The 23,596-nt window shown below is 45.8% G+C and overlaps 1 protein-coding gene across 3 annotated transcripts in view; it reads right to left on the bottom strand.

Annotated features, from left to right (window-relative positions):
- The window catches only part of CNTNAP4 (contactin associated protein family member 4), a 2,124,586-nt gene that overhangs the window by 924,100 nt on the left and 1,176,890 nt on the right, over positions 1–23,596 (bottom strand). The window lies entirely within an intron of this gene.

Below are 23,596 nucleotides of genomic sequence, written 5' to 3'. Positions count from 1 at the left end.
TTCCTCTGCATATCAAGGGACAACTGTTAGACACACACCAACCCTTAGGGACTCTCCCATACCCAGACACCTATTTATACTGTGTGTTGACCTTGGCCTCACCTATTAGCCACACACGGTGCCTCTGGAGTTGCCAGATGACATAAGGGATGCTGCTATTCCTCAAAAATGTAAGCATCATGCACTGAGCCAGGATACTTGGCATTCACATGGGAGATGTACTGGTCTGCCAAATACACCATCTGCACAATCATGGAATGGTAGCTTTTGCGGTTTCTGTACACCTGTTCATTCCTGCGGGGTGGGATAAATGCCACACGTGTACCATCAATGGCACCAATGATGTTGGGGATATGTCCCAGGGCATAGAAGTCACCTTTCACTGTAGGCAAATCCTCCACCTGAGGGAAAACGAAGTAGCTCCGCATGTGTTTCAGCAGGGCAGACAGCACTCTGGACAACACGTTGGAAAACATAGGCTGGGACATCCCTGATGCTATGGCCACTGCTGTTTGAAAAGACCCACTTGCTAGGAAATGGAGTACTGACAGGACCTGCACTAGAGGGGGGATTCCTGTGGGATGGCGGATAGCTGACATCAGGTCTGGCTCCAACTGGGCACACAGTTCATGGATTGTGGCACGATCAAGTCTGCAGGCGATAATGATGTGTCTGTCATCCATTGTCGATAGGTCCACCAGGGGTCTGTATACCGAAGGATGACACCATCTCATCATCTGCCCCTATGGAGGAGAAGGGTGAGCAGAGGATCATACACCACAAAGCTTGCACAAGGGTGTTTTGAACAATTGTGATGTAATCAGTGTGTTGCACTGTCTGGCCGTATTCCTGGCTAAAAGTGCTGTGACACAGTTAGTTGCCCTGCCATGTGGCCCCCTGAAATGCTGCCTGACCTGTAAGGAGGGACAAGGGGAAATTAGGTAACTGTGCTGGCGTTGTGCAGCGTTGCGGTAGTCAGATGAAGACCACGACGCAATTCAGCATTGGTTATCATTGGGCCCTATGGGTTCCAGGAACCAATGACGATGTACGCCAAAGGTGACGGTACGCACCGCACGGACATGACTGCCATTTTCTATCTGTTCACTCGCTTGATACCTGACCTTCAACAGGAGAGGACCTACACTGCAAGTGCTGCTGTGACGTGAGTCTGGAAGCGACAATGGCTACAGTGTCTGGGGAAAGGGCCCCTGCCTTCACCTCAGAGGAGTTGGACAACCTGGTGGCTGGGGTCCTCCCCCAGTACATGCTACTCTACGGTCCTCCAGACAAACAGGTGAGTACACTGTGAGCATGATGGATGGGACATGAATGTATGGAGTGGGGTGGATGGAAGATACAGGGGTGGTCTGAGGCCAGCATGTGAGGATGGTCAGTGTATGTGTTTCTGGGCCAGGGTGGGAAGTTGTGGCCAATAAGTAAGAAGAACCGGATGGGGGTGTAAAATCCATTCTTACTTCACTTTTCCTCTAGGTCAGCGCCTACCAGAGCTTCCCAGGGTATTTGGCGTGCCATCGCCAAGGAAGTGCGGACCCTGGGGTCTACCATAGACGGAGCACCCACTGCCGCAAAAGATGGGAGGACCTGCGCCGCTGGAGCAAGAAGACAGCGGAGGCCCAGCTGGGGATGGCCTCCCAACGTGGAAGGGGTGCCCATCGCACCATGACCCCCCTGATGTACCGGATCCTGGCGGTGGCATATCCTGAGTTGGATGGGTGCTTGAGGGAATCACAGCAGCCACAAAGGGGAGAGTACAGTCTCTTTCAGCTGACTCTGTGCGCTGTATGAGGTGTCCGGGTGGGGGAAGTGGGCTGTAGGTTCCCCTAGGCCAGGGCAAACGTGCCAGGGTAGATCCATTGTTAAGCAGGCTCTGTGGCACTCCAACCCCAAAAGTGGTAGTGGCCTTCTACACCTAGTCAGGCTCCTGTGGGTTCCAGGTGTGCATCAAACGGGCTTAGGCACAGTCTCCTATGGGCATGTGATTTTCCTATGAACTGTTAGCGCATGGTCTAGTGCAAAGGGCTGCTCCCTGTGTGTTGTGTCCGCCAACGGTGGTGTTGTTGCTGGCACTGACCATGTGTCTCCTCTGTCTTTCCCCCGTTTTTGTTTTGTCACCCTGTCCTTGTGTGCATTAACATCATCTGGTGGAAGAGCATTGGCACTGGAGCAGGAGGAAGCTGTAACCCACATGGCCCACGAGGGTGAATGTATGGAGTCTGAAGGCACCAGTGGGACGGAGGGCGAGGGGAGCTCCACAACGGGGACAGGAGGAGACACCAGTGACAGTGACTCCTCCTCTGATGGGAGCTCCCTTGCAGTGGTGGGTACCTCTGTGCCCACCGCAACAACAGGTACAGCCGCCACCCCTGTACCAGTACCGCCCTCCCAGCAGCCCCTCAGCGTGTTTCCGGTGCCCGCTCACCCAGAAGGGTGGGCATCTCCTTCACCCCAGGCACCTCAGGCCCTGCCCCAGTTAGCCCTGCTGCCCTCATTGAGGAGGCTATTGCCCTCCTGAGACCCTCACTGTTGGGCAATCAACCATTTGGGTGTCGGGAGCCATTTGCAGCAAACAAATGCATACCTGGAGGGCATTCATTCTGGCGTGGCAGCCCAACAGAGAGCATTTCAGGCTCTGGCCTCAGGGGCGATGGCAGCCATTGTCCCTGTGCCCAGCCTCCCCCCTCCAACTTCCACTACCCAGACCCAATCCCCTCTACCTCAGCCTATCCCAAGCACACCATCAGACCAGCATGCACACTCATCAACACACAAAAGTGGCTCAGGCAAACATAAGCACCACACATCCCACAAGGAAGCCCAGACCCTGGGGGTCTACCACAGACGGAGCACCCACTGCCGGAAAAGATGGGAGGACATTCGCCGCTGGAGCAAAAAGACGGCGGAGGCCCAGCTGGGGATGGCCTCCCAACGTGGGAGGGGTGCCGGTCGCACCATGACCCCCCTGATGTTCAGGATCCTGGCGGTGGCCTATCCGGAGTTGGATGGGTGCTTGAGGGCATCACAGCAGACACAAGGGGGTGAGTACACTCTCATTCTGCTGATTCAGCGTGCATTGTAGGTGTCTGGGTGGGGGAGGTGGGCTGTGGGTTCCCATAGGCCCGGGCGAGTTTGGTAGTTAAGTTCCCTACTTCAGGCAGGCCCTGTGGCACCCCACCCCACCCCACCTGTGTACAGTGCCAACTACACCTAGTCAGGCTCCTGTGACATCCATGTGTGCAGAAATCGGCCATAGCCTTGTAAGCCATGTCCCAGGGATTGAATAGTGGACCCCAAGTGCACGGTGGCTTCTGTGTCTGTCGTGTCTGCCAACAGTAGCGGTATTGCATGCACTGAACATGTCTTTCTTCTGTCCCTCCCCCCCCCCCTTTCTGTGGTCTCCCTGTACTTGTGTGCATTAGCATCATCAGGCAGAGGAGCAGTGGCACCGGAGCCGGAGGGAGCTGCATCCCACATGGCCCTGGAGGGCGAGACTACATACTCTGAATTCACCAGTGGGACAGAGGGCAAGGGGAGTTCCACGTCGGGGACAGGAGCTGATACCAGTGAGACAGACTCCTCCTCTGATGGGAGCTCCCTTGCGGTGGTGGCCCCATCTGTGCCCGCTCAGCCTTTTCCCCATGCCCGCTCACCCGGGAGGGTGGGCATTACCTTCCCCCAGGCACTTCAGGCCCTGCCCCTGTCACCTCTGCTGCCCTCAGTGAGGAGGCCATTGACCTCCTCAGGTCCCTCACTGTTGGGCAGTCTACCATTTTGAATGCCATCCAGGGTGTAAAGAGGCAGTTGCAACAAACCAATGCATTCCTGGAGGGCATTCACTCTGGTCAGGCAGCCCTTCAGCGAGCTTTTCAGACTCTGGCCTCAGCTCTGATGGCAGCCATTGTCCCTGTCTCTAGCCTCCCCCCTCCAACTTCCTCCACCCAGACCCACACCCCTGTACCTCAGCCTATCCCAAGCACACATCAGACCAGCATACACACACCTCAACACACAAGGGAAGCTCTGGCAAACATAAGCACCACACATCCCACAGGCACTCACGCAAGCATCACATACATGCAGACACGCCAACATCCACTGCCTCCACTGTGTCCCCATCCTCCTCGTCTCCCTCCTCCCTCCCAGTCTCGTCTTCACTCACACCTGCATGCACTACATCCTCAGCCACTACGTCCATCACCAGCACACCCACCACCACACCCCGCTCACGTGCACTCACCACCCCCACTACCATTCATACATCCCCTGTGTCCTCTCCCAGTGTGTCTGTGAGGCCACCTCCCAAGGTGCACAAACGCAGCCACACACCCACCCAACAGCCATCCACCTGACGACAGCCTCCAGCCCATGCACCTTCACCCAAAGTCACCAAACGTACACCACCTACAACCACTACCTCTTCCTCCACTCCTGAACCCTCTCCAGCTACCTGTCCCAGGTTCCTAAGAAACTTTTCCTGTCCAGCCTTGACCTCTTTCCCTAACCTCCCCCACCCCGTCAGTCTCCTAGGGCCCGACTCTCCAGGTCCCAACCTAGCACCTCAGCCACAACATCGGCAGGACCAGTGGTGCCAGTAGTCACCGGATTATGGAGTGCACCAGGCAGCAGGGCAGGCAGTGTGGCAAGGAGCCAGAGCACGGACAGTCCCCGATTTGTCAAGCATAAAAAGTTGGACAGTGCCCGGCGGGAGAGGGGAAAGAAACCAGCCACCAAACCCGCTCCCAGGGGTCCAGTTGGGAGTGTGGAGACATCTGCAACACCATCCAAGGGGGAAAGGGGCACAGTAAAAGAGGCAAGTCTGTGAAGATCAGCACGCGGACAAGACCGCCAGCAGCCCCGCTGCCCAGGAAGCGACCGTCAGCAGCAGCCCCGCTGCCACAGACAGGACCGCCAGCAGCCCCGCTGCCCAGGAAGCGACCGCCAGCAGCAGCCCCGCAGCCACAGACAGGACCGCCAGCAGCCCCGCTGCCCAGGAAGCGACCGCCAGCAGCAGCCCGGCAGCCACAGACAGGACCGCCAGCAGCTGAACCGCTGCCCAGGACACCGCCGCCACAAGAAGCGCTGACAAGGACACCGCAACAAGCACTGCTGCCCAGGACACCGCCGCCACAAGCAGCGCTGCCAAGGACACCGCCACAAGCACCGCTGCCCAGGACACCGGCGCCAGCAGCCCCGCAGGCCAGTCAGCGCAAATGATTCCAACACTACTCAGCCCGCCACGGGCAGGATGAAGCACTCTGGGCACAAGGCCCCCTCCAGAACCGGTGGAGAGTTACATCCACTACCTCTGTCCTTGGCAGGATGAAGCACTCTGGGCACAAGGCCCCCTCCAGAACCAGTGGAGAGATACATTCACTACCTCTGTCCTTGGCAGGATGAAGCACTCTGGGCACAAGGCCCCCTCCAGAACCAGTAAATGTATATTGTAAAAATTAGCACTTGTATAGCGCACTACTCACCCGTTAGGGTCTCAAGGCGCTGTACTCATACCGCTATGGAACCCCTCCTGGCTTTTTCCCTGTGAGGCGCCCACTCCTGAGCACCCCCAGGGTGAAGCCAGGCATCCAAGCGCTGTTGGGGCCGTTGGGGAGATTAAGCAAGCTATTGCCCAGAGTTGCAGAGTGGGACCCATGAATTAGATTAGGCACCGAGGCGAGAATTATCTGGTCAAGGGGAATTGAGCCCAAGACCTGCCGAAGCGGGACTTGAACCCTGGTCTTGAGCCAGATCTCTGTTTCAGGGTCTGCCACTCTAACCATTGAGCCACACTTCTCCACTGGAGAGATACATCCACTACCAGTGGAGAGATACATCCACTACCTCTGTCCTTGGCAGGATGAAGCACTCTGGGCAGAAGGCCCCCTCCAGAACCAGTGGATACATCCACTACCTCTGTCCTTGGCAGGATGAAGCACTCTGGGCACAAGGCCCCCTCCAGAACCAGTGGAGAGATACATCCACTACCTCTGTCCTTGGCAGGATGAAGCACTCTGGGCAGAAGGCCCCCTCCAGAACCAGTGGAGACTGTTATCCACTTGAGTGACTGTGGCTTTGCACTCCCCAGGATTGAACAGTGGGCAAACCACCCACTGTAGAGACTTGAGAGACTGTGGCTTTGCACTCCCCAGGATTGAACAGTGGGCAAACCACCCACTGTAGAGACTTGAGAGACTGTGGCTTTGCAATCCCAGGATTGAATAGTGGGCAAACCACCCACTGCAGAGACCTGAGAGACTGTGGCTTTGCACTCCCCAGGATTGAACAGTGGGCAAACCACACACTGTAGAGACTTGAGAGACTGTGGCTTTGCACTCCCCAGGATACATCAATGGGCATGGAGCCCCCTTGTGGATCTGGCGTCGTGCACTCAACCGGCTGAGGTGCCCTCCCCCACCCTTCTCCCTGAAGTGCCTGTTTTATTTCTATCTGATGCCCCTGCAGTGTTCTCTCCATTTTGATTGGGTATTGAGTGTGGGCCTCGCCCATGCCTTTTGGGCCCAGTGATCCACGGACTATGATGGTGGAATCCCTTGGACTTGTGTTCTTGGTGTATATAATTCTTCATAGTGTAAATATGTATATATGTAAATATTTTTGATTACTGTATTTTAATATATTACAATCATTCGACTCATTTCCTTTTGTCCTTGCGTTCTTCCAGGGGGATTTGGGGGGTGTAACTGTGATGTATCAACATGTACTTGTGTGTGTGTTGTAGTGGGTGAGGGTGGGGGTTTTGTGTATTGCATGTGTGTGTCACAGTTTTTTCCCTCCCCCTCCCCTGTGTCGCAGGTGCAGTACTCACCGTGGTCTTCGCCACCGGAGTTCGTGTTCCTGGTAGAGGAGCAGGAAGATAAAGGCTGGAAGAATTTGGAGCTCCGGTTCCATGGTGTCCTGGTTCCTCGTGGGGTATGTAGAGGTGAACGTTTTCCCTTCGAAGTCCTGTTTCCGTCATGTTTTTGTTTGCGGTGAATCCGCCCCGGAAAAGGTGGTGGGTTGGTGGGTTGTAATTCTGTGGGCGGTACATTGTCCTCTGCCTGTCTGTTGCCGGTTACCGCTGCAGTGTTTGTTTGTACTGCATTGGCGGTCGGAGTGTTAAAGTGGCTGTCTATGTTGGCGGTTCAATTTTTTTTTACCGCCGGCCTGTTGGCGGTTTTACCGCTGCTTTAACACCGACCGCCAGGGTTGTAATGACCACCTATATCTTTAAAGTATTTTGAGAAATCCCCAATATTAACCTTTGAGAAGAGTAGGCCTCAGAGTAGTGAAAAATGACTTTGGGAGTTTGCCACTACCAAAATATGTAAAACTTAAAAGTACATGTCCTACCTTTTAGTTACATAGCACCCTGACCTATTGTGTACGTAGGGCCTGCTTTAGAGGCAACTTATATGTAATAAACGTTTTAGTCTTGGCAAAGGGGTTTAAATGCCAAGTCTCCACGTCAATCAAACTGCACACACAGGCCCTGCAGTGGCAAGCCTGAAACATGTTTAAAGGGCAACTTAGTGAGTGGCACAATCAGAGCTGTAGGCCCACTCGTAACATTTAATTAACAGGCCCTTGGCACATTTAGTGTACTTTACTAGGGAGTTAGAAGTAAATTATAAATGCCAATTGTAGATACATCACTATTGACATGTTTTAAGCAGAGCACACATGCGCCTTAGCACTGGTTAGCAGTAGTAAAGTGCCCAAAGTTCTAAAGCCAATGAAAGCAAAGTCAGAAAGTCTAAGATCAACTGGTTTTTCCAGTACTTCCTTGGTTCCTTATTGGATATTATCATTTGTGCATTGAGTGAGACTTGCTCGAGGGAAAGGTGATAGATGCATATATGTGATTAGAGCCTAAAATACCTAGGGACACTGACTATTGCCAGAGAACAAGGCCTGTGAAAGACTGAGATTCCTCCGTAATTCCCCTTCCCCATTTTCACCTGCAGAGATTACATTGCAGCGGTGGTTGTCACACTCCACCCTGTTCCTGCTCTCATTTGTGTGTGAGTTTGGAGGCTCATCATCTGTGTTTCAGTCACCTTCTACCCACATGCTTGTCAGAGTGTGATAATAAGTTTCTTTCTTTAGGGACATTACCTTTGAATTTCACCATGTCTTTACGTCTTGATTGTTTCCAAAGGGTGTCAGATATGAAGGCTCCAAGTACCCCCTGCAGAGTTTTTCAACCAGAATGCATGTGTTTATTTGATCAGCAGAACTAAGGAATTAGCAAATGACATTCTTATCTTATTTTGTTCTGTTGTGTATGATTAGATGTTTTAAAAAAGCATCAAAGTAGCACTCAGAGTTTACAAATGGTTGTGACATTGCAGTTGTTAATTTCTTTTAAACACCATCATATGCTGGTTCGGCACCTATTTTATCTAGGAGTGTTAGGTAGGTGATGCAGGAGGAGAAAACTGATGTGCATTTGGTGTGCATTTTGTGGTGGTTCCTTCCGTTCCAAGGCATACATGGTGCATCAATAAGAAGATATTTTGCAATTAGTTGAGTGTTCAACTGGATCAGACCACAGGAGTTTTGATTTCAAAACAGCTGAGTTTGTTGCCTGCAGTTTCTTTGGAAAGTTTTAAACTTACTACAGTAGGCCTCTTTACCTGGCCATGAAAGGTAGATATCCCACAGCCCAGTGCAATGAAAATCCGGATTTTATTAAGGCACAAGTTTAACCTAGGTTTTCTTCGCACAGGGCTGTGAAAAATCTAAACTTTGTCTAATCAGCACTACATTGAAAGAGCAGATTTTTTAATGGTGAAGCGCACCACGATGTGACAAGGGATAGGTATCCACACAAACTGCATCCGTTCTTTCTGCTCATGCATACATACACTCCTCTTCTACTTAATGTGAGTGCACATATTACCAGATAGGAGTTTCTATGTATACTACTCACACCAGACAGTGTGGTAGTTAAACATGTTTTTAGATCTCCCAAAGCCAGCTTATTCACCAACCAAAATGTAAAGCCTGACACGCTGAGAGAAGGGCAGCAAATGCCATTTTAAACAACAGGGAAAACTAGTGGATTAAAAAAAGTCTACAATCACCACAATCAGAAAAGTTTCTTTAAAGGAGGCTTGCCCTGTTTAAACGAAACCACTCGAATCAATGAGGGAATAAGTTATATAAACACCAACTTGTCTTCCTGAGTATCTCAGAACTTTCCATGTGTTCAATTATTTATCTGACAGGAAGCTTACATTCTCTAACAGTAATATAGTTTGGGGAGAAAAGAAAATGTATTAAATCCTAAAAAGACTCAAATGGCTCATTGATACATATTGGATCACCTAAGTTAGGTACACCGCTGTTATGGTAGGTATGAGTATATCTTTGAATTATTGCAGTTAGACTATGCAGTGTACTAACAGTAGCACTTGCAAAATGTTAAAAATTGGGATTTGGAAGAGAGAACACTCCATTAGGGGTACTTACAATCGAATTACGTAATTGTGTGTCTATTGCCTGATATGTCAATATGAGAAGCTCTATGTGGGGAGCACAATTCACCAAACAAGGAAGAGGGTGTTAGAACACATAAGGACAATTCGCCATAATGACCCTCAATATCCTGCTGTCTGACATTTTCAGGATTTCCATATTGATAATGAAAACTTGCTAAGATTTGTTGTGATCGAACATGTGGAACCTGACATATGAGGGGGGATAGAGAACGCAAACTGAGAATGTTGGAATCAATGTATATTGTAGATTTTAAAACACTTGCCCCTACAGGCCTGAACCCTAGAGAGGAAATAGCCATACATCTTGAATAAAATTGGTAATAAGAATGTTTTGAGAGCCTCCATAGATAATTAATGAGTGGTTTTACAGTGCAGATTTTAATACATTTGGTAACATGTTCTTCGTTTTTTTTGTTTTGTTTGCACACAGGTGGGAACACTGTTTGAGTCTCAGAGCAGCGTGCCAAGGATGCCTTATCACCTTACATTTTTCCTGCAGTCTAGCAGTTTTGTCAGTCAGATATATGCCCACAATTGTGGGATTATGCAACAACTATGTTAGACTATTTCAGCATATATATGCTGTGGTACTAGACGCATGTTTTTTCAGATATTTTGCTTGTGACAAACAGTCATTTGCATAGTATTATGAGATTGTATACAGCCGTTTCTATCTGGTATAATTTCCTGAACTTTAATGCTGTGGCAGCTATAGATATGCCCACTTGGACATAATTGTGGGACTACGTATTGGATGTATATGAGGCACTCGCTGTGATATACCCACCATCTATTTATCTGTTTATTGTGACATTATGTAAGTATATACAGTTATGTTATGTTTCATTAACAACATGTGGATGGCAATGCAGAGTAACATATGACAGGGTGATTACCTTCAATTTTGATGGGCTTTCTGCAATGTGACTGTTTCATGGCTGTAAATCTCTGTTTCACTTGGGTTTCACATACAAGGGAATGAGTTTGCTTGACAATACAAATTTCTTTGATTTTGGTTATTCATTTATTAGATGTACAGATGAACTACATCTTAAGATGGCTGCTGTTTTGGGTCTTATGATTGAACATATTTATGTCCTTTGTTAATGTTTTTTCTATTTGGGAAGGTGTTTGGTGCTAGCATTCTATCCATGACCAAGGTGACGGCTGAAACACGTTGGAGTGAAGCTTGTAATTTCTAGTAAACACATATACAGCAATTCAAAGGTGTCCATGTCTTCCCTGTGACAAAAGGAACATTGGAGTTATACTGATGGGGTACCGAAGCCTGACCTGGACCGCCATGGTACAGCCTCTGCACTCCGCACTTTTTGAGTGTACACAAACACCATATATATATATATATATATATATATATATATATATATATATATATATATATATATATATATTTTTTCAACCTCAGCGCAGTCTTCGAAGCAAAGCACTCTGGCTGCTGGTGCTGGTGTAAGGGTCAAGACCACGACCCTTAAAATAGAATCAAACAAACTGCTTGTGCTGCAATTATGGATCTTACTGGAGGTTTATCGGCATTCTTGTTTATTTTAGGAATGAGGTAAAACACAGATAGCTTTGGATGATCAACTTTCAAGTATCTATATTCATCTTCACTTATCAAACCTTGTTCTTTCCATACTGATAAACCTTTTCCAAATTCACTTTCAACATTCTGCACATATTCAATGCTGACCCTTTTGTAGGAACTTGCTTTATTTAATTGTACTCATTTCTGTATTGTTTTTCTATAACTCCTCATTGGTTCTGACTTTCTCATAGTGTGTTTATCTCTTAAATTGTTTAGATCTTTAAACACTGTCTCCGCAAATTGATCAATTAAATCCCCACAATATGGAGGTATGGTTGTAGATCTCTGTTTTAATTGTGAACCTCCTTCTTCACTCCTCTGTATACCTTCTGCTTCTAGTCTTTCAACTACTTCAGCTTCATCCATGGATTGTGTAGCATTGTCTTGTAATTCCCATAGTTCTTTCATCAAAAAGATATAATCGATTAGAAGATTATCATGTTCACCTATTTTCTCACCAACTGCTACTTTGGGTTTTTCTAATTATATGTATCTTCATCAACGTTAGTTTCCTCACAAAAAGAAACAGGTCTATCCTACTTTGTGCATAATCAAAAGAATTTTCTTCACAGTACGACAAACCCAGTTTAAGATTCTTGATATCTTCTTCTTTCAGATCCACCTCTGATAAATTGCATGAAAATAGTCTTGAAAAATATGCATTTTGGTTGAAATGATTCCGAACGGTATGATCATGTGACAAGAACTAAATTGTAAACAAAGATGGTGTCCACCAGGCCGACGAAGGCAGAAATGCCGAAGCGCATTCCTGTTGTGTTTCGTAAATAAAAAATAGCGAATACACACCTTGGAGTGTTGATCCTCTATTTTATTCCAAGAGGAAAGTGTAAATTTTAGAACGCGGTGGCGCGCATTATATATCAAGCACCACTGGCGCTCTGGTGCGGAGCGACCACGCCAAATTTGTGTTCATATATAGAGAGATATATGGATATATATGGATGTTATAGTTAGGTCACATTTTAAATATAAAAACCATAGAATTTAATCTGTTATAGTTAGAGCTATCTCAAGTAACTACAGCTCATGCCCCAAGGTAACTATAACTCGCGCCCCCTCTTACCACAGTTTTTTCATAAAAAATTCTACTACCAATATTACATTGAATTTATCAGTGATGTTATCAAAGATGTCATAAGTACCATCGTTTTGGGGATAATTAGCAGGCATTGGGAGGGTGCGAGGTATAGTTACCTTAGGGCATGAGTTATAATTACTTGAGTTAACTATAAGAGGTGATGTCTATGGTTTTGTATGTTTCAAATGTATGCCTAACTATAGTGTCCCTGTAACGTTTGTTTTTTAAATGAATTTCAAAGTTTTTTTTAAAATTCTATGTCCTAACTATGAAGTCCCTGTAACTTTTGGGTTTTTTCAGTGGAATTCTGTGGCTTTTTTAACGTAAAGTAATTTTCATTACTATATATTTATTATTCCAGCCACGATTGCACACAGCCTTCAGCCATGCATGGCTGGGGTTAGTCACAGTCCTTGGCTGCAAACTTAAAAAAACGGCACTGTACAAGGCCTTTGACATGCAGAGCCGGGGTTGGCCGCAGGGCCTGGCCTGTAGCCTGTCCTTCTGGCTAACCCCTATACCACCCAATCCCATGCTGCACATGGCCTTCGCCCTTGAGCAGTGGTGTTGGCCACAGGGCCTTGACTGCGGCTATCCTCTATAAACATCCAAACCTGTGCTGCGCATGGCCTTTGGCCGTGTGCAGTGGGAGTAGGCTGCAGGGCCTGCTACAACCACTCCCTCTCTGTCAGAGCAGTTTTAAGAGCTGTTAGATAGCTCTCATTCGCTGCGAGCAGAGTGTTTGATGTGACTTGGTGGCAGCTGCAAAGCTGCTACCAAGCAACAGCATACAGCTATGTCCCAGGGGTGGGCACCCCAGGACATAGCAGGAGCCAGCCCTGTGGGGTGGAAGTCCCCAGGGGCCATCACTGGCTCTTTGAGGGGGGCCACACGACCGCCCCCTCCAGCACGCAAACAGCCCTGGGGAGGTGGTGGTCCCTTGGGCTTAGATGGGCTGCGCAGTCCCCCACTGAATTTGTAAAGTGTCCTGATGGAGGTGGCAGTCGCTGGGCTGCAGGGGGTCCACATGGCCTACTCGCACTGATTTTTAAAAGTGCCCCGAGGAGGTGGTGGTCCTCGGGACTGTGGGGAGGTATGTAGCCCCACCTGCATTATATTTAAAATTGCCACTGGGAGGTGGTGGTCCCTGAGGCTGCAGTGGTCGGCATGGCCCTCCGTATACAAATCATGAATGCCCCCAAGACCTACCCCACCCGAAGGCTTGCAAAAAACAAGCGTGTGAGCCCACGCTTGTTTTTTTATTTTTATTATTTCTGTGAAATTTAGACGTTTTCATGAAATCATGGCAATTTTTTTTAAAGGTGTATTTCTGGGACACCGAGCCCCAAGATGGCTGTCAACACTTCCTGGTTTGAAGTGTTGGCAGCCAATCAGAGCTGTGCATTTCCCTGCACGAGTTTGTCATTATTATTCGTGAACACATCACAAAGGATCCGCATCCTTAGATATACAAATGTATTTTCCTTTTAATTTCTCAAAAACTACTAGATGGATTTACACCACACAGCAAAGGCATAATCTGTGTACCGAAAGCTAGTTTTCTGCCACATTTAGTGTAATTCCATACAGTGGTTCGGGCTTTAGTTGTGTCTAAATGTCCTATGGGAATTAACATGGGAAATGCAACTTTTTGACCACCCCTTCTTTTTCTCAGCCCCTGCTTGACATATCACCCCAACACTTTCTGTGTACAACAAGAATCACTGACACACTTTGTTGGGAAACTTTTCTGAAGATTTGTCAAATGGTGCCAAAGATATAACAAGTGGTTCTAACCATAAGTACCTAGCAGCGACCACCACTATGTGTAATATTTATTTATATATATATATATATATATATATATATATATATATATATATATATATATATATATATATATATATAAATATATATATATTTGCATCTCTGAGCTACTCTGACAGTGTGGTCCTCCTTTAGATTGTTATGTGTTTTCCCTCAAGAAAGATTACGTTAAAATTCTAAGTCTTCCTTGATGTATAGAAAATTGAACAAGGATGTTTAAATATTCCTCATTTATTGTTTCCACTTTATTTGGCTGGATGTAATCTTAGGTATAGGACTTGTCCAACATTGTCTGTACACTGTTTTATGCCACTTTGCTTATGAATAAATGTGTCCCTTTAACCTCTCATTATGGTCAGATATCTAACCCCAAATCCACCATGAAGCCAATTCAAGGCCGGTGCATGACCCCCCTTCACAATCATAAAAGCTTTACCATCCAATCCACAGCGGTTGCTTTGAGTATCGTAATCACTAAGGATTAGGCCAGCTTCCTGTTTTATCCTGAAGAACTACATATCTGCAATATTCACAATATTGAACCCAAATCACTCTAACTTTCTTTCCAGGTGCATGTTCCATTTTAAAATACAATAAATGAATCAATAAAAAATAATGTGCATGCAGAGGAGCTCCATCCTTTTTCTTCTGTTTTCTATTGTGAAATATATTACTGATGGACCAATATAAAAGATCATGTGAGGTGTAACAAGGCATTGTGAACTGTTTATGTTTATATTATGTTTCCAACAGTCCCTAAGAATTGTTAGTCCTATTTAGGGAGAGACTATAATAGATGGTTTTAGGTTCCTGCACAGATACCTTCTTCAGGAGACTTTATAAAATAATATATCATTTTTAGAAACATATTGTAGGAAAGGCAGTTGGGAAATGACAAGAACTAAGGGCCTCGTTTACAACTAAATTGAGCAGGGCAGCAGTGTTCCAAATTTGGCAATGCCGTGCTGCGTCACATCAGTAATGCAGGGATGCGCTGTATTTATGACAATATTGTGCACCCCATGTTTTCCCTAGAGCTGGTGCTAAAATTAGCTGCCTAGTACCAACGCAGGCTCCCTTGCACCCAGGGCGACCTAAGCCATGTGCTACAGTTTTTTTTGGCACCTCGCACCCCATTACCACCTACTCGGATTCCCTCACTACTACCCCGCAAATGTGCCACTCATCTTTCCATAGTCCCCCTTTCACATACCTTCATATTTCTTTTAAGGCGCTCGTAAAGGCTGGCTTTACGAATCCGCTCAGCTATCCATTTAAATTGTAGTTCAGATCTTTGCAGCAGGCATATTAACCCTCTACGCTACTTTATGGCGAGTCACAGCTGCTGCTAGACAAAACTCCCATCTCTATCCCTAGCAGGAACCTTAATCACAAGAGGTATCTTGACATTTTAATTGCTTGCTGAAGGCTGGACGCGCAAGGACCTTTTCAGCATGTGCTTTTAAATCCCAAGTTTCATAAGTTATTGCTAAACACTGCACCCTGCAGTGCACCACAGTGCAAGGGTGCCTGCATTGCACAAAATGATTTTTTATGTGCAGAAAGTTGTGCCTTCCTGCACCTAAACAATCAATAATGGTGATTTGTTATGCATTTAACAGCACACATAGAAATAGCAAATCATCATTATTTAATGATTTGACTTCTGCTCTTTCTATGTGTACTGAAAAATGCAGCACACATAGAAAAAGCACAAATGAGGAGAAATAAAAGTATTTCTCCTCAAAGTGCCATGCTAACACCACCCCTGGGGTGGCATTAGTTTTTGGCGCTGGCACAGGTTTATGATTTCTTCTAAATCTGGGGCAGCATCAAAATGCAATGGGTGCTGCGGTGGAACTCCCACAGCAACACCCATTGCACTCCCCTTTCATGAAAAATGATGTGTGTGAAGGGGCCATATTTACAAGGCTGCGTTAAGCCATAATAAGTGGCGTACCATCACCTTGGAAAAATGGAGCAGGGAATTGTGCCACCGGAGCATCACTAAAAGTGGCACAAGAGTCATGTAAATGAGGCCCTAAGAGTACCCTATAATCAGGGCTTTCACTTGCATTATATAAAAAAAACTTTGCACACTTCTACTTTGTTTCCCGTGATAACATAGACATTTCTAGAAGCAAGGGCATTTTTGCATATATTAAATCATTTTTACAAGAAACTTCATTTTATTGCACGTTGGAATGTAAAAACATGGTGTGAAATGACTCACTTCACAGTAAAAATGCACCTGGAACTCCCCCTCCAACTCAAGGTAAACTCCTTAATCCTTTGGAATAGGTTTTGGGTGTTGGATCGACAGAACAGGGGAAAGCAGTAATATTTTTACTTAATGCTGCAGCTGTCGATATTTCACAAGCTGTAATTCATAGATATAATTCCACACACTCAATTAGGAATATAGGTATTAATGTAACACCAATTACAATTACCTTCTCAAAATCAATTATTGTGCCACATTAATTAAATTGTGTAACCTTTTTTGAATGGATATCGGGTCTTATTTCATTTATTGGTAGAGCTGCATTATTCAGAATGTCTTATTTGCTGTTTTCGTGTTTTTATTTTCAAATGTCCCCATCAGAACATTCTAAAACATTATTTTTTAAGGTTTATTCATTGCTATTGGCTTGTTTTGGCTAATTTGTGATCCTCTTATCAGGCAGCGCTGTCAGACACCATTTTTTCCTTTGACCCCTTCGTTGCCAGGTCTTTTTTGGGCTATTTTGGGCAGTTCGCGCTTAGGCCCTCATAACCTTTTGTCCACATAAGCTATTCACGACAAATTTGCATCCTTTTCTTCCAACATTCTAGGGATTCTAGAGGTACCTAGAGTTTGTGAGTTCCCATGAAGGAGACCAAGAAATTAGCTAAAATGCAGAGAAAATGTATTTAAAAAAAAAAAAAATTGGAAATATGGTCTACAGAAGAAACTTGTGTTTTTTCCCTGAAAATTGCATCAACAAAAGGTTTACGGTGCTAAAATCACCATCTACCCAGCTTTCAGGAACAGGCAGACTTGAATCAGAAAACCACATTTTTCAAAACAATTTTGGCGTGTTAGTGGGACATATCCCATTTTTACTATTTTTTGTGCTTTTAGCCTCCTTCCAGTTAGTGACAGAAATGGGTGTGAAACCAATGCTGGATCCCTGAAATCTAACCATTTCTGAAAAGTAGACATAATTCTGAATTCAGCAAGTGGTCACTTGTGTAGATCCTACAAGGTTTTCCTACAGAATATAGCAGCTGAAATGCAAAAAATATTGAAATTGAGCTGACAAGACAGCCATTTTTCTCCACATTTTACTCTGTAACTTTTTTCTGCGATGTCAGAGTTTTTACAGCAACATACCGTTACATCTACTGGACACTTCTGGTTGCGGGGATATATAGGTCTTGTAGGTTCATCAAGAACCCTAGGTACCCAGAGCCAGTAAATGAGCTGCACCTTGCAATGGGTTTTCATTGACTACCAGGTATACAGAGATTCATTTGGTGAAATATAAAGACTGAAACATAGGTATCAAGGAAACCTTTGTATTTCCAAAATGGGCACAAGATAAGGTGTTGAGAAGCAGTGGTTATTTGCACCTCTCTGAATTCCGGAATCCCCATACTAGCATATGAATTACAGGGCATTTCTCAAAAGAACGTCTTTTTTACACACTGTTTTACATTTATGAGGAAAAAATGTAGGGAAAGACAAGGGGCAATAACACTTTTTCTGCTATTCTGTGTTCCCCCAGGTCTCTGGATAAAAATGGTACCTCACTTGTGTGGGTAGGCCTAATGCCCGCAACAGGAAATGTAATATGGACACGTCACATTTTTACATTGAAATCTGACCTATTTTTTGCAAAGTGCCTAGCTATGGATTTTGGCCTCTAGCTCAGCCTGCACCTAGGGAAACTTGTGCATTTTTTAAAACTAGACACCTAGGGAATCCAAGATGGGGTTACTTGTGGAGCTCTGACCAGGTTCTGTTACTCAGAATCCTTTGAAAACCTCAAAATATTGCCAAAAAACACTTTTTCTTCACCTTTCAGTGACAGAAAGTTCTGGAATCTGAGAGGGTCACAAATATCCTTCCAACCAGTGTTTCCCAAAGTCTCCCGATAAAAATGGTAACTCACTTGTGTGGGTAAGACTATTGCCCATGACAGGAGATGCCCCAAAACACAACATGGACATATCACATTTTCCTAAAGAAAACAAGGCTGTGTTTTTCAAAGTGACTAGCTGTGGATTTTAGCCTCTAGCTCGGCTGGCACCTAAGGACACCTACCAAACCTGTGCATTTTTGAAAACTAGACACCAGGAGAATCCAAGATGGGGTGACTTGTGAGGCTCTCACCATGTTCTGTTACCTAGAATCCTTTGCAAACCTCAACATTTGGCCAAAAAAACACTTTTCTCCAAATTTCGGTGACAGAAAGTTCTGGAATCTGAGAGGAGCCACAAATTTGCTTCCAACCAGAGTTCCTCCAAGTCTCCAGATATAAATGGTACCTCACTTGTGTGGGTAGGCCTAGTGCCCGGGACAGGAAATGCCCCAAAAGACAACATGGACACATCACATTTTCCCAAAGAAAACTGAGCTGTTTTTTTGCAAAGTGCCTAACTGTGGATTTTGGCATCTAACTCAGCCGGCACCTAGGGAAATCTACCAAACCTGTGCATATCTTAAAACTGGACACCCAGGGGAATCCAAGATAGGGTGACTTGTAGGGCTCTCACCAGGTTGTGTTACTCAGAATCCTTTGCAAACCTCAAAATTTGGACAAAAAAACACTTTTCCTCAAATTTCGGTGACAGAAAGTTCTAGAATCTGAGAGGAGCTACAAATTTCCTTCCAACCAGCGTTCCCTCAAGTCTCCCGATAAAAATGGTACCTCACTTGTGTGGGTAGGTCTAGTACCCACGACAGGAAATGCCCCAAAACACAACATTGACACATCACATTTTCCCAAAGAAAACAGAGCTGTTTTTGTCAAAGTGCCTAGCTGTGGATTTTAGCCTTTAGCTCAGCCGGCACTTAAGGACACCTCCCAATCCTGTGCATTTTTTAAAACTAGAGACCCGGAGGAATCTAAGGTGGGGTGACTTGTGGGGCCCTCACCAGGTTCTGTTACCCAAAATCCTTTGCAAACCTCAAAATGTGGCCAGAAAAACACTTTTCCTCACATTTCGGTGACAGAAAGTTCTGGAACTTGAGAGGAGCCACAAATTTCCTTCCACCCAGAGTTACCCCAAGTCTCCCGATAAAAATGGTACCTCACTTGTGTGGGTAGGCCTAGTGCCCACAACAGGAAATGCCCAAAAACACAACGTGGGCACATCACATTTTGCAAAAGAAAACAGAGCTGGTTTTTGCAAAGTGCCTAGCTGTGGATTGTGGCCTCTAGCTCGGCCAGCACCTAGTAAAACCTACCAAACCTGTGCATTTTTCAAAACTAGACACCTAGAGGAATCCAATATGGGGTGATTTGTGGGGCTCTCACCAGTTTCTGTTACCCGGAATCCTTTGCAAACATCACAATTTGGCAAAAAAATACTGTTTCCTCAAATGTCAGTGGCAGAAAGTTCTGAAATCTGAGAGGAGCCACAAATGTCCTTCTACCCTGCGTTCCTCCAAGTCTCCTGATAAAAATGGTACCTCACTTGTATAGGTAGGCCTAGTGCCCAGAAAAGGAAATGCCCCAAAACACTATGGGGACACATCAAAATTATCAAATACAAAACTACCTGTTTTTGAGGTGGGGGGAGCACCTGCGTTTTTGGTCCTGGGCACAGCAGTCATATAGGGAAACCTACCAAATCCAAACATTTCTGAAAACTAGACACCCGAGGGACTCAAGGGAGGTGTGACTTGCATGGCTCCCCCAGTGTTTTCCTACGCAGAATCCTCAACAAACCTCAAATTTAGCTAAAAAAACAATTTTTTCCCACATTTCTGCATGGGATTACCGCACCGGGACAAATTTCCTACCACCCAACGTTCCCCTCCTCCCGATGACAATGATACTTCACTTGTGTAAGTGGGTCAAGTGCCTGTGACAGGGAAGAAATTGAGGGGGAACCAAAGCGGGTCCAAAAGGGTAGTTTGAAAAAAAACATTTTTAGGCTGACAAGTGGGACAGAAGTTTTATCGGTATAGATGCTACAATGCTAGGTGGTAGGCATTTTGTGGATTTCTGCAGATTCCTGCAGATTCCGGAAGGTTCCTTCACAAAAATGTGGGAAAAATGTGTGATTTCCAGCAAAGTTGGAGGTTTGCGGGGTATTGTAGGTAAGAAAATGGGGTGGAGTGCATGTGAAGCACACCATCCTGGACTCACCCAGATGTTTAGTTTTCGTGTCTAGGTCTTGAGGATGTTTCCACATGGTAGTGTCCCACAGTCCAAAGTGTGGAGCCCTCACCATTCCAAGTGGGACGATTTTGAGAGTTAGACAAGCTCTCATGGCCCAAATGTGAAACCAAAACCCCAAATTATCAAATGTCCTCTTGCTTGCAATGGGATAAGATGTTTTAATGTGCGGGCGAGAGCTGAAAGACTGTTACCCCCTTCAGTTGGGGTGGGGGCATAACCATGCCCATACTGGTTGGTAGCCACCAGCCCACTATTTTTTTAATTAATTGACTGGCATCTAGTAGGCTTTCTGCCCACCCGGGGAGTGGATCAGGGGTAATTGCCCCATCTTCCCACCAGTGGGCAGAACAACTATGGCCCCATTTATTTGGGGTGGGGGTATGGCCATACCTCCCTCTTTTAAAAAATAAATCTTCTCTGGTCTCTGCTGGGATTTCTGCCCCCCGTGGGGACAGATGGACCTTCCAAAAATAGGCTGATCTGCCCCGAGGGGGGCAGATATGGCCAACAGTAATGTGCCCCCATGGGGACCAACCTTTGCCCAAAGGGCTGGCTCCCCCAAAAAACACACACATACACACACACCACTCCCTGGTGCCTAAGTGGTTTCTGCCTCCCCCCCTCCGCCAGGGGCAGATTGGCCTTATAGAAATAGGTCCAATAGAAATAGGCCCAAAGGGGGCAGAAATGGCCTAAAATAAATTTTCTCCCCAGGGGAGCGACTCTTGCCTAAGGGGACACTCCCCTTGCGTGAAAATGACACAAAAAAAATGTCCCTGGTGCCTAGTGGTTTGTGCCCTTAGGCCCAAGGGGACAGAAATGGCCTAAAAAGATTTTTCCTCCCAGGTAGCGACCCTTTGCCAAGGGGTCGATCCACATATCTAAAATAATATAATGATCCCTGGTGCCTAGAGGTTTCTGCCCCTCCTGGGTGCAGATCGTCCTAATTTCAATAGGGTGATGTGCCCCCATGGGGGGCAGAAATGGCCTAAAAATAATTGCCCCCCCCAGGGGAGCGACCCTTGCCTAACTGGTCACTCCCCTTATAATGATAAAAAAACAAAAAATTCCTGGCTTCTAATGGTTTCTGCGCGCCCGGGGACAGATCGGCCTAATTACAGTAGGCCGATCTGCCCCCAGAGAGGCCAGAAAAGTGCTTAAAAAAGTGCCCCCCAGGGAGTGACCCTTGCCCAAGGGGCCGCTCCACTTATTCATATATATTTTTAAAAATAAAATCCCTGGTGTCTAGTGGATTCTACCCATAGGCCGATCTGCCTCCAAGGGGGTCAGAACTACAATTTGCTCCCCCAGGGGGTCACGCCATACATAATAAAAAAATAATAAAAAAATATATATATATATATATATATATATATATATATATATATATATATATATATATATATATATATCCCTGGTGTCTATGGGTTTGAGCCCCCTGGAGACAGCTCAACCTAATTATAACAGGTCGATCTGCCCTGGAGGGGAGGGGGGGCAGAAATGGCCTTAAATTAATTTGCCCACCTCGGGAGTGACCCTTGTCCAAGGGGCCGCTCCCCTTATTCAATTAACTAAAAAAGAAAATTTCCCTGGTGTCTAGTGGGCATTTCTAGTGCCCAATCACATCGCGATTGGGCAGCAGAAATGCTGAGAGAGACATGAAAGGAGAGGAAAGGCCTTTCCTCTCCTTTCATGCCTCTCTCACCCCCTCCACGTGATCGGAGGAGAAATGCTCTTGCATTTCTCCTCCAATCCACGCTGGAAACTCAGGGGTAGGCCTCTAATGATAGTGTGCGACGTCATCAGACACCACAGGGGGTCTGGGATTAGGGGGTAGGAAACGATTCCCCTTCTATCCCTGCTCAGGGGAGAGGGGTGCTTGGCCATCGGGGGGAGCACTAGGGCCCATAGCAGGATGAGCTGGTCTCGTCTTCCACACCGGACAACCGTGGCCGAGGGTGAGACCAGCTCGTCCTGGGCACCCAGGGGGTTAAAGATACGTATTCAGACCTAGATGTGTTTATATGAACATAGGTGAATACTTATTGTGATGTCTGTGGCTCACTCTCTGATCTTCCAGGCGGAATTCAACCCAGTTTGAGCTCCTCGTTCATTGGCGAAGTGAAAAGGATAGGGTTACATTTTTTGAACATGCTTATGCAAAAATAATTAATCAAATGGACAAGTATAACGGTATTTGGTGTAACTTAGACTCATCGTATGTGTCTTCCTAGTAAACACTTGGCTCATTATTAACTTTGTATTAGATGTGTGTTTGTGTTAGATTAGGCAAGGGCCTACTTAGATATGTGCTTATCTGAGCTATTATTAATTTCGCTATAATGATTTTCTGTAACAATGTTACAATGTATGTTTCTTGCTTAAATGTTCAATCTATGACGACAATGTACTTGCTTTTATATATTTGTATGGTTATATTTTTTTTCTTGGTACTACCAACACAAATAAAACCAAGCATTTACAATGCAATGGGTCTCGCGCTTGCTTGAGTTAAAGCTATTAGCGTTGTAAACGCCTAACCTGACTTTTCTTGCTACATAGACAGAAAATGAAAAGTAAAACAGTTTCACATATGCCAGCCAATGGCCACCATGAGCACAAAGCTGACACACAAAAGGAAACCGAAGTTCGCTTGCAGTGAAACATATCTGCAAAAGTGCAATTATCCATGTAACCTGCAAAAGTGTAATTATCCATGTAACCAACAAAAGTGCAAATATCCATGTAAAAGGGTCGATGTCATGCAAAGCACTCGACTAGTGTCCACCGAGATTGCCATGCCTACGAAATAACGAGAAAAGGTAGTCCAGAAAACATATCGAAAACATGGAGCCTCGTATGTTTTCAGTAGTTGGGAGGTGCCCTTGAGGCAGGCTAAGCACCGGAAAAGGCATGACATATGCATGCCTTTCACTAATTAAATCAAGCAAATTTCAAAAGGCAAGCCCACGAACCAACCAAACTGATGGGCGTGGTAAAAGCCCACAGAGAGATTACACCGGGGACAAAGTGCACTACGCTCGACTCAAAAAATGCACAGGAAGACATTTAATTAATATTACAAGCCAGAACTGTGTTGGAAGTTCATGTGAAATTCTACAAAAAGTCTGCATAATGCATATTCTGT

This window comes from Pleurodeles waltl, chromosome 1_1, assembly GCF_031143425.1.
Source record: "Pleurodeles waltl isolate 20211129_DDA chromosome 1_1, aPleWal1.hap1.20221129, whole genome shotgun sequence".
Lineage (NCBI taxonomy): Eukaryota > Metazoa > Chordata > Amphibia > Caudata > Salamandridae > Pleurodeles > Pleurodeles waltl.
The sequence above is the reverse complement of the archived record's forward strand: the minus strand, read 5'-3'. Positions and strand labels throughout refer to the sequence as shown.